The sequence below is a fragment of the Rhododendron vialii genome, chromosome 13a, assembly GCF_030253575.1.
Source record: "Rhododendron vialii isolate Sample 1 chromosome 13a, ASM3025357v1".
Taxonomy (NCBI): domain Eukaryota; kingdom Viridiplantae; phylum Streptophyta; class Magnoliopsida; order Ericales; family Ericaceae; genus Rhododendron; species Rhododendron vialii.
In genome coordinates, this window is record NC_080569.1 from 20,139,292 (window position 1) to 20,152,452 (window position 13,161).

At 37.3% G+C, this 13,161-nt stretch overlaps 1 long non-coding RNA gene across 1 annotated transcript; it reads left to right on the forward strand.

The window, feature by feature from the left end:
* Positions 1-544, forward strand: LOC131313739 (uncharacterized). The gene is made up of 3 exons (XR_009196294.1): positions 1-91; positions 182-316; positions 491-544. It is a non-coding gene; the product is annotated as an uncharacterized LOC131313739 (long non-coding RNA).
* The last annotated feature ends 12,617 nt before the right edge of the window (positions 545-13,161 follow it).

The following is a 13,161-nucleotide window of genomic DNA, read 5'->3' on the forward strand; positions in this document are numbered from 1 at the left end:
AACCTTCATCACTGAAGAGGTCATCCATGAACTAAACATAAGGACTACTTCAAAGCCAACAAAAGTCAGAGGATGCGTAATGGGACTTATGGTAAAAATGGCTTCCCTCTTCATCATCCTTCATTTTTCCCCCTTATTATTGGTATGAGATAAACTAATTTGTGCACCAATTTGACAATAGTATTGGCTTTGTGAGCATGTGCGTTTAATTAATCAAGGAAATCCACACAACATTTCAAGGTTCATCAAGTGGAGGCTTGGTGACCTAAGCAAGGCATTGCGTACAATCAACTTGGACTCTCTCGATCCTCTTTTGGTAAACATGATATAGGGTCATGTGTTTTTTCCATGGAAGTTGTTATATCCATTCTATAATAGTTGTAGTGCTACATTGTAAACATATCCATTCCCTCAAAATTATTATATAACCATATAAGTGCACAACTATTATATGTGTGTTATATTCATGGTTTACTATGTTTTTTTCAAGGTAATCTCCTCAGAGTTGGAGCCAAACGACAATGAGGAAGAGTTGCTCAGGTTTCTCGCAGACCCCAAACACAAGACTGATGAGAAGACTCAACAGTTGAAGACGACAGTTGAGAAGTCGGGCAATGAGGTCGTGGAGGATAGAACTTATGACGAGACAGATAGTGAGCAGGATGATATTGAACAAGGGAACGAAGTGGTAACCCTCCGAGATAGAATTAGAAAGTTGATTGAAGATAATGCAGACCGGACAATTTCTGAGCTTCGGAGGGAAAACATGGAGAAAAATGCTACAATTTTTGATCTTAGGAAAAGGATTACAGAGCTTCAACAAACCACAACACCTATTTTGGATTCGAAGGCATTACTGCTCAATTTGATAAACACCACCTTGAGCACGAAACATGAGTTTACAGATAGAGATCGGTGGCATGCTCATAGAGAAAGACATTGTCGAAGAAAAACTGGAAGGGGCCGAAGAAATCATTGATGAGTATGTGACATTCTGTAACACAAACGTACCAGGTATATCAAATATATTAGGTTATATATGCATGCTTTTTTATAGGGTAGCGCTAATGCCACGATTCTTTTTTTTAATGCCACGACAATTCTGGCTGAGAGACTATTATGTCCTCCCTTCATCACTCTTTGACTCAGCTCTTAGTTCTAACAGTTCTAGCCCCCCTCTCTTTCTCTCTGAGCTCTGCTCCCCCTTTCATCTCATCTCATTTTGGGCATCTACCATTTCAGATCTATTTATTTTGAGGAATCAGATGGCGGAGAAAACCAATTGAGGGTCAAACATCCAAGGTCACCAATCTGAATATGATTTTGCAACCCTCATATGATACAGAGTCACAGACCCAACCACTTCTTTCCGCACAAAAGCCGCGAGATTTTTGGCGATTGGCTCCTTTCGCTCATGACGACAGTGTTTCTTCGAATCGAGCAATACCTGAGTACCATTCACTCAATTTCCATTTGCTATCTAAAGTGTTCTTACCACATGAAAAAGTAAGAAGCTTCAGCATCAATGAAGTGTGGGCAGAGGAGAAAAAAATCACAGTTTTTCTGTCGGCCCCTTCATCTTTTTGTCTTGTGGACTGAAGAAATTTATATCTCTCTATAAAAACAAACAATTAGTGCTCCAATTTTCCAATGTCTGAATGTATAAATAGTTGTAGTTTTCGAGTGAGTATCTTGATGAGTTACGTTGGAGGGATGCAATCGAACGGGGCGGTGGCTTTTTTGAAGTTGGAAGAGTAATAAGGACCCCAAAAAAGGGAGAGAACGGATGGAAGTGGGTTTCGTGGAGTCGGGAAAAATTGGGGGCGGCAGTAGTTAATTTGTCGTCGGAGTCGTATGCATTGTGCTGTGATAGTGATGATTGGTGAAGCCAAGGGAAGAAGGAATAGAGAAGAAAATTGAGTTGCTTTGTTTTGTGCTAAAAAGGAGAGAGAGACAGAGAGAGAGAAGGGGGGGGGGGGGGGGTGTTGGGGGAGCATGTTGACTGCTTTGACTAACAGGGCTATATTTGTCAAAAAATGTAAGTTGCCGTGGCCTTAACAAAAGACCTCGTGGCATTATGGTTGCCCTCTTTATATTCATTTGTGGGTAATAAGTTTACAACAATAATTGTTCACGTTTTTTTTGAAAACAGACCGGTGAAAAAGTGGGCCAGAGCACAGAAGAGGATGCCGTGGGAGATTATCAGGAAACAAAAAATGTGGAAGAAGAAGAAGAAGAAGAAGAAGGGGGGAGTTTGAAATTGTCCCGGATGAGTGTGGGCCAGAGCACATAATGGTGCCAGATACAGAATTGGACAATATGACTGTTGAAGCATACATGACCGTACTAGCTGGAGACACACCCAAACGAAAGAGCAGAAGAACCCAAAAAAAAGTTGACCCATCGTAGCTAACCAAGCATGTGAAAAAAACATGCACCAGAGTGGAGAAACGGCTAGATGGTTATGTCTACCCTGTCTTAAAAAAGGGGAAAAAGAAGAAATCAAAACAAAAGTGGAATCCTAGTTGAGCACCATTGATTCACTTGCTCCCGCCAACCGATGTGGAACTATAGCACTAAATTGTTGACTGCAATGACACAGATCTCAAGTGTATATACTACACTCAATTTACATATATATTGGCAAAGAAGGATTGCATTAACTGGTACTTCCCGATGACATGCACAGTACTACTGTTTGGACCAACAACATAACAAGAGAGGTTGTTCCTTTGGAAGACATAGTTAAACTATTGCAAGGAGGGGACATCTCAAATTGGGTAAACCTTAATTACGTGATTGTAATGCTGCAAGATAATCATGTTAATGCTATGTGTGTTCTTATTAATGTCAATTTAACATGAAATAGAAAATTATGCAGTTAATTGATGGTTTCACATTTATGCTGACAAGGAGCAAGATATAGAAAACATGAACCATGATAACGTCGCTTATTTCCCATGCACCATCTGGGTAAGTTTTGTATATAAATGTTGATATAAGGTTATATGATATCTGCTATTCTTCTGTCCATAACTATTTTTTAATGCAACAGATTATATTGCACACAAACAATGACGACATGAGAGAAGTTGTCCTTAACACGAAGTTTAAGCATGTGTTTGAAAACATCCGACAACATGGGACCAAATACTATCGGTATTTGGTTTTCCCTATGAATGGCACTGGAAACAAAGGGTTGAAAATTACTCCATACCATTGGACGATTCTTTTCTTTGATATTTGTAGAAAAACCTGGATGCACTACAATTCTTTAAGAAAGAGAGATGGCATCGATCCACTCCTACAAGATGCGACCACCGTGGAACTTGTACATTAAGCTCTTCAGAAATCCAAAATCAAACAATATCAATTAAAGTACTAATTTTCTGTTTTTCATATGTAGAAAAAATACGTGGAGAAATACATGAAGGAAAGGCATGCTGAGATGAGGAATCAATTTTTCTTCGATCTCCTACCATCACAATTACTCTTTGAAGAACAGGCTTTTGATGCTCTGATCTGCTCACCTCAAAATTCACCGCAACCACAAAGTACAACGTAAGCTTTAATCACAATGATTTCTTCCAATACGGTAGTAACCAAATCTCCATATTATATTTTCTTATATTTTTCCCACAAAATTCTTCAGGGTTGATTGTGGAGTTATAGTCTGCATGATCATTGATAAATTGAGGCATCTTGAGCCTATCCCGAAAAAGCTATCAAGGTTTGATATTGACGAGTTCAAAGCTGGATTAGTCTCTCGATTTTTGAACGATAAAGGACCAAGTTGGACATTAGATGAATGGCAAGCTAGACAGATTCAAAATGAGCTAGAGTAAGCGATTGTCAGCAAGATGGTGAGAGAGATAGTGAAATAGTGTTTCCGAGACAAATTCTTTTTTGGTTTAGAGTTTTCTTTGGTTAAGGGGTTTGTACATTTTGATCGGAATTGACTTCACCTCTGAACTGTTAGTAATGACCTGTTTTAGATGTTACATTTTGTAAATGATGGAATTTTATGGCTGCTTAAATTGTTAATATGTTAATGTATTTGAGAATATTGGCAGGCTGTTACATTTGGGAATTACAATGTTTTATTCATCACAATATGTTCGCTATACCTACATGGTTATATATTGACTTCTGGACTCAAATACAAGATAGAAACTCATATTACATTGTTATATGAGGCAAGGTCAATATTCCATTGTTTCTGATGAATGAATATCTAACGTTAAATGTTAGCTTTTGTCATGTGTATCCCTTCAAAAAAGGAACATATGACATTCTATGATTTCTTCTGTGTTGTGCTACTTCGACTGTATAAAACATTATAACGTTATATATTCTTAACTAGACAAATATTTATTGTTCTTGAATTTCAATATATAAGGTTAAACCTAAACAACCAAAATCATTGGTTTGCATCCTTCATGTGTCAAAATATGTTATATTGACACAACTCATGTCCACAAAACATTGAACTCTTTATTTATCTATAATCCAAAAGAAACAATTTCAATATTTAAGCATGAATAAGGAAAAATAAAATAACCCCCCAAAACCAATTTCAGTCTTGCCGGAAAAAAGAGAAGCTATAACAAATCAAACAATTATTTGGACGTTACTTTTGCCAACTTTATTCTATTCTTCATCCTAATCTCTCCTTTATTCTATTATTTAACCTCCTTGCCACATATATCGCTTGGCTCTTTGCAAGTCCTTCGGTTGTGCTTTGAAGCCTTGTGGCACTTCCCATATTTATTTGCTTTGGTATATGACTCTTCACCCCTTGAACGAATGCGTTTAACTTGGGGCCAACCTGTGGCCGCCTATTACATAGAGGGTTTATAACCCGGTTACATTCCTTTGTAAAATTAGGAATGTCACTCTTTACAACTAGATATATGAGTTCTTCATACGCACGCCGATATGCATAAACAAGGTATAACGAATCCATGTGGTCTACCAAAGTTCCTTCCCCTCCACTAGCTTTTATTATAACCGTTGCAGCATGCCTACACATGAAATCGGTAGACTACCAATAACCACAAGAGCCTGTCCTTTCCTCAACACATATTACCTTCGGAAGAAGACACCGCACCTCGTACAAACCCCTCTTTGACATAATGATCCTCCACGACCTTCCTTTCTTGATAAAGCGAGCTAACTTCTTATCTATTTCTGGGCAAATCACTGAATTCCATTTCATTGACTTTACTCTCCTAACTACCATTTGGTTCATAATTTTGCAACGAAGCTCATCGACTAAATAAAATACAGGCAATTCCTGAGCTTTAAGAATCCAATTATTAAACGACTCCACAGCACTAGAGCTCATCTCGCCATATCGGTGACCTTCAAAATATGCGTTACTCCAATGCTCTTTGGGGACACTCACAATAAAGGCTAAACAACCAAGATCATTGGTTTGCATCCTTCATATGTCAAATATGTTATATTGACACAACTCATGTCCATAAAACATTGAACTATTTATTTATCCATAATCCAAAAAAAACAATTTCAATATTTAAGCATGATTAAGGAAAAACAAAACAACCCCCCCAACCAATTTTAGTCTTGCTGGAAAAAAGAGAAGCTATAACAAATCAAACAATTATTGGGACATTACTTCTTCCAACTTTATTCTATTCTTCATCATAATCTCTCATTTATTCTATTATTTAACCTCCTTGCCTCACATATTGCTTGGCTCTTTGCATGTCCTTCGGTTGTGCTTTGAAGCCTAGTGGCACCTCCCATATTTATTTGCCCTGGTATATGACTCTTCACCCCTTGAACGAATGCGTTTAACTTGGGGCCTACCTGCTGGCCGCCTATTCCGTAAAGGGTTTATAACCTGGTCACCTTCCTTTGTAAAATCAGGAATGTCACTATTTTCAACTAGATATATGAGTTCTTCATACGCGCGCCGATTTGCATCAACAAGGTATAACGGATCCATGTGGTCCACCAAAGTTCCTTCCCCTCCACAAGCTTTTATTATAATCGTTGCAGCATGCCTACACATGAAATCGGTAGATTGCCAATAACCACAAGAGCACGTCCTTTCCTCAACACATACTACCTTCGGAAGAAGACACCGCACCTCGTACAAACCCCGCTTTGACATAATGATCCTCCACGACCTTCCTTTCTTGATAAAGCGAGCTAACTTCTTATCTATCTTTGGACAAATCACTGAATTCCATTTCATCGACTTTACTCTCCTAACTGCCATTTGCTTCATAATTTTGTGACGAAGCTCATTGACTAAATAAAATACAGGCAATTCCTGAGCTTTAAGAATCCAATTATTAAACGACTCCACAGCACTAGAGCTCATCTCGCCATACCGGTGACCTTCAAAATACGCGTTACTCCAATGCTCTTTAGGGACATTTGCAATAAAGGTCCTAGCTTTATCTCTACCAAATTGGTAAAAATCTTCCTAAGCAGCTTTGTAAACCGACACCGATGAAGCATATGCACATATATTGAATAATTCAACCAGTCTGTTCCGAAAACCTTTCCTAAACCGGCCCGAAAAGTGACTCTTCAAGTTAAACTATAGGTGATAGAGATAGTATGCATGATGACAACAGAGGAACATAACAGGAATGTTGTTGACAAGACTTGCGTTACGATCAGTAATAAAGGCAATAGGACGTGGGGACAATGTATTCCTCAAAAGGCCAAGAAACCAAATCCAATTAGTATCATTTTCAGCATCAAATTGCATAAGCTATAGGGAATAAACATGCACATAAATGAGAACGTATTACGTAATATGCAAACTTTTGTCATGTGTAGCTTCACATAATAGAACATACAATGTTATATATTCAAAATTGTACAAATGAAATTTAATATATAAGGTCGAAACATAAACAACCAATACAAACATACATTGATTTGCATCTTTCCCTGTTGCGGCAATGAGTGTTCTTTTGAATCTACCTTTCAGATGGGTCGCATCAAGACACAGAAAAGGCCGATAGTGGTTGAACCCCTTGATACAAGCGTCAAACGACACAAACAGCCGCGAAAACTCATTGGTTACAGGATCAGATTCAAAATTCAATATGATCCCTAGATTCGTAGCTCTTACATCTTCAACATACCACCGAAGCCTATCGAATGGACCTTCATAATCTCCATATAATATCCTCTTGCCTTCTCAACACCTAACCAAGCACTATGATAGCACAAATCAAGACCATACTTGTCTGTAAACCAATGCAGCATGTCCATTGGTGAAGTCTTTTTTCTTGATAATCCCAGCTATCTCATTTCCAACCAGATGGGACGACACGTGCTTATGCTTATTGGTTCGGTACGTTGAACCACAATTGTGCTCATTATGATACTCTTTAATATGCAATACTCCATTAGTTCTATTTAAAATAGCATGCACATGCGATTCACAACCTTCAATGACACAATTAGCCGTCACCCTAAGTTAGTCATTTTTCACGAAACGGTACACAAAGCCATTCTCAATCGCATATTTAGCCAGAACCTCCCTAAACTCCTTCACACTTCTTGAAAATTCTTGTCCAACATCCTCTCTATCAAATCAGCCCAACCTTCCGTCAAATACTTAGTCTCAGCATGTTTACAATACTTTTTCACGGGGTCTATTCTATCCACATATTATAACTCATCATCAACCACTTCATCAACATCACCCACTTCATCAATAGGACTACCAACAATTAACCTGCTACTATGTTTATTCTCGTCAACCTTAGCATTTATGCGATCAAAATTACTAAACAAGAAAAACATGTTCTCAAAATCAGCTTCATTCTGAAGAGCACAATAACCATCCTCATAAGCATATGAAACAGAAAACCTACCAACAGATGATTCTTCCATTTATTATAAATGCTGCTTAAGACATCCTTCAACCTACCACCACCCGATAACCTCACCAGAAGAATCTACAACCCATACTTGCAAAGAAACATGATTATTGAATCCATGACAATTGCACACATAACAACACACAACAAAATAAAAAAAATCAAATAACCAAAAAACATGGTTATATATCAGAAACTGGACAACGTTACAAACATATATGGTCATATATTTGCGTATGTCATATGTATCTCTAAAAAGGAGAATATATATAGAATGTTATATAACGTTATATAAGTACAATAACGTTATATACAATGTATCTAAAAAGGAGAATATAGAATTTTATATACGAATCTTATCCAGTTTTAACATGCAACTCTCATATGTACAATAACAACTTCAAAAACACCAAAAACGATAGCAAATTCAAGATCAGAAATGATATCAAGATTAAAAACAATATCAAGCTCACAAAATCGAATACGTGAATATATTACAATAAAGGCAAAGAAAACTCAGCATTGGCGATATGCGCGACAGATTGATCAGACATAAATGAACCAGGAAGACTCTGTAAAACAAAAATCCCTACAATATCTTAATGACAGAAATTGTTCAAATCCAATAACCTATAATTTCGCAGCACATCACTAGAGAGAGACGAGAGAGAGACATACCCGAGAGGGAGGGAGGCAAGACTAGGGCTTGGATTCCTTGGAATGAATTGTCTGGGAACGGGATAAGATTCGCGATCATCGACGAACAGACACCAACAACATGATAAGATTCGTAATCACCAGAGGAGGAACATGAGATGTTTGCGAGATCAATCGATCTCTTTCTCACTCTTTATCTCTGTTGCCCTATTCAACGTAAATGGCACGATTTTAAACATAGAAGGGATAATGGGCTGAACGGATAACGGGATTTGAAAGGGAAGGGTAATTTTGTCAGGGACTATTTCCCCTTTTAAATGAAGTGGACTTTATGCCTTACCAACTATTATTAGTGGACCTAGTGGATTAAAAACTTGATCAGTGGACATAGTGGGTTAAGAACATGCTATAGTGGACCATAGACTAATTTTTTATATATTTTTCCTAGGATATTTGAATCGTTGGAATCTGTTACTACTATTAATAGTTACTATTATTTTTTAGTATATAATTACGAACCAACTGTCGTAGGGGCATACGATTATGCACCTTTGATGGGTGCACATAGTTTTTTGTTTTCAAAAGTTGGAAGATTGTATTGATAAACGCCCAGCGGTACTTACAAAATGGAGATCATTCCAAAGAACTTAGACAAAGTAATAGTCTAACAAATACAAAATGAGTAAATCAAAAGACAATCGATGTCTTTCATCTTAACCCAGGCATGACTTGACGCAATAGCAACACTTTTAAACTGTCTGATATCTAATTAGGAGTCTCAAATGAGAAAAAGTGCAAAGTTAAGGACGAATGACACCAAATACCAAGACGATCAGATGCACTCCAACCAAGTATGAACGCACCAATGAACTCCCAAAACTACAGATCTGCCAAGCTGCCATAAGTTGCCTCGCCAAAGATATCATATAGAGATAGAACGCTGAAATATAGATATTGTATACGTAGTTCAAGACCTCTATTTGCATTATTGTGATGAGAGAGAGAGAGAGAGAGAGAGAGAGAGAGAGAGAGAGAGAGAGAGAGAGAGAGAGAGAGAGCAATAATAATTTGAACGATAATACTTTGGTAACCATCTTTCAAATAGGTTGCAGTCCCAAGAATGGTTTTACAGTTTTTGGGTAAAACGTAGAGTCTGACTATTAGTACCAAAAGAATGGGGGAAAATGATGGCCAATGACGTATTTTGATAATTAATACACACCAAGGACATTTTCGCATTAATAAATGTTCTCAGCATGTCCTAATTATCAAAACACATCTTGGGCCGTCATTTTCCCAAAGAATGGGGTACGAAAATTGTACGATGGCGTGTGGGGTCCCTTTTTAGGTCTCACACCAATGATTTGAGCCGTTCATTAATTTTAAAATAGTTTAGTTGTAAAGTTGTAAACTCACTTAGACTCATCTCCTAATATGATCTCCTGAGAGTATTCTCTCAACCATAACAATATAATGACCGGATATTTTCTATATATACTCACATAGCCACATAACCTACGCAGCTTAATATATACACTCACACCAAAATATTAAATAATCCTCACTCTACTCACTCTCTGTTTCAACGTATACAGAAAAATCTTTTAGCATTTTCTTTTTCCAATCAGTACTTCACTTCGGAAAATAAAAGCTTCTGCTATTTCTTGTGCTCTATGTTTAAGGTTGCTTTCATTGAACTACTGGTTTCTTGACCAGTTTTTTTTTTTTTGGTACGTCGGAAATTCAATAAACTAAAAAACCAAGGACCACAGCAGATTCATAACAAAGCTAAAGGATAGAATAGCCCGAGACAAAGTCCAAAGAGCACTAATCTAAAAGCTGCCTAAGAAGAAGGCTTCTTGATCAGTTTGATTCAATGCACAAAAGAAAACTCAAAGATCGTCGTATCTTAAAAAATGAGTACCATTCAACCCCATGCAGGAGGGGGTATATCGTTCCTTAGAATAACGCTGTCACGTATTTTATTCCTTATCTATCCATTTATTTCTTGTGAATTTGTTTGATGAATATTATCTAAATTATTCTATCGGAAAGTCCTATTTCATTTATTGTCTCCAACATATCTATATATACCCAAATGTATACCGTACATTTGAGTATATACATGCCTACATGGGTATGTATGCCCGATTAATCCCCATGTTCATGAAGTCCCTTATTTACCCTATAGCTGGGTAATCCGACTGGTTGAAGCCGAGGGTGGCCCCGATGGGGATACGCCTCAACGGCAGGGTCGGTCTTGGGGTGCGGCCGCTTTAGGCCCAAAAATTTAAGAAAAACTAGGACCTCATTTTTCCTAGAAGATTTGTTCATATATTATATATCTTTTGGTTCTTGTGTACACACAATATCATTTGTTGGTCTAGTGGTGCGCGCTTGCACTCTAGATCCAGGTGTCAAATGTTCGATACCCAGGAAGGCTACTTTTTTTGCCTTATTGTTCTGTCCCATTTTGCCATTTGATTTTCTGCTGGGTGGAACTAGTATAGATAAAATATAACTTTTGCACCACTTGTATAAAAAATTAGGTAGTTTTAGTGGTAGTAGATGTTACTCTAAGCCCAACATTCATAAAAGCACACCATAAATGTTTGTATAGTTTTTTTTTAAAATTTCTTTTCATTCTTTTTAATCATATTTTTAATATTAACTGAATGAGTAAATCACTGTTGATAAAAAATAAACCAAAATAATTCAACAAAAAATGATAAAAAAAGGTTAAGAATAAATAACTTTGTATTGCTAAAACTAGTCTTCTTATGAGAGTAAAGTTAATTACATGATTAGTTAGGAAAAAAAAATCCGTAGCATGAGCAGTGCTTCGTTATGCTTGATTCATTTTTTATGGTATAATTTTTTAATATTATTTAAATTATAGAACTTAAAATACCATGTATAATCCTTCATCTTGTATTAGCCCTATCTTGATTTTTTTTTTCTTATCATAAATCTAGGGCCTCAATTTTTATTTCGCTTTAGGCCTCACAAATGTCAGGGCCGGCCCTGATCAACAGGAATCTGAATCGGAGACAATCACAATATCACATAATGCTGTTCGTGCTATAAAAGTTGTTCAATAAAACGGTACAGTTGGTACCCAACGGAGTACATTCCGTAGAATCATCATAGTATCACTCCTGTGTTTTTTGCATAAACGTGCCAAGTCACTAGATATAAATGAGTGGTAATTAACATCCGAATCACAGTTAAAAAATAAAAATAAAAATAACATCCGAATCTCACCATAAAACATATAAGTTGTAAAGAAGGCTAGGAATTAATTAAATCGGATCAAAGACTTTTGAAGTGTGAATTACATAGCATAAGTTAGAAAGTAAGAGATGATGATGCTGAAGAAGAGTCCATTAACAAAGCTAGAGTGAGAGGAGGCGCTTGATGAGCACCAACACTTTTTCTTTCCATGCTTTTTAGCCACCACTGAAGTTACCATTAGAGCAACAATGACTGTGACCATCACAAAGATTCTGGCAACTTTGATCATCTTCATTCTCTATTAGGAGCAAAAAAGGTTCTAATGAAATTTGGAAAAGATTTGTAGCTAGCTAGTGATGAATTGCGTGCACTTTGATACAGATAGATCAAATGATACTGCAGCTGAATAGATGCTACTTTTTCTGCAGTGCAACTACTGCGCGCTATTTATACAAGAGAAGACAATTACTATTTTTTTTCGGATTCTCTACAGGGAATGTTATTCAATGAGGCAAGATATTTACAAGTTTTATTAAGGAGGCGTGACAAGAATTTGTGGAACGGATTGGATGTATTTTCTGCCAAAGCTAGAGAGTAGAGAGTTATACTCCAATAAATCTCTGCCATGCTTCGAATTACTGAATGTCATATATTGCAACAATCACAGGCATGGGGTAATCCATACTTATAAGGAGATCACATGGCCTGAAGAATTGCATGGGGGGGGGGGGGGGGGGGGGGTTGTGTTGTGTGTGTATTTACCAACAAAATAACTATATATTTATTAGGGATAAAGGAAAAGATTCCAATCAAAAGTTAGAAATACAATCAAAGGGACAAATCCCAAACACTTAAGAGCCTAAAAAGCGAAATCCATACAATGAATCGGGTGTATCTTCAGCATTGAATACCAAAAAAGGGGTTCACTAACACGGCAACTTTTCTGGTTTGGATGTGGGGATCCAGGGGTTTAAACGAACACATCTGCGGTGGAGTAGGCGAATTTACCTAAAAACCAAATTTGTCCGAACCACGGAAAATCTAACACATCTGTCGTGGTTTGATTTATTGGCTCAATATTCGTTTTTGATAAAATTAAACCACCAGCACATCCTAATATTTCCGTCGCTAGATATTTTTGTGATCCTCATCCGAGGCTTCATTTGAATAGTATTTTTCTTGAGGGAAAAGGAAATGGAGACGAAATTACCCGTGTCCTCACCTAGCAAAGTTGTGCTCGTCATAGTTGTTGCTGTAATGGTAACTTTAGTGGTGGCCAAAGGAGGCCGTGGTCGTGGATTTGGTGGTAGTGGAGGAAGACATGGCGGTGCTGGAGTCATAGCTGGACACGGAGGAGGGCATCACAATTCAAGCACCACCGCTTCAGTGTACT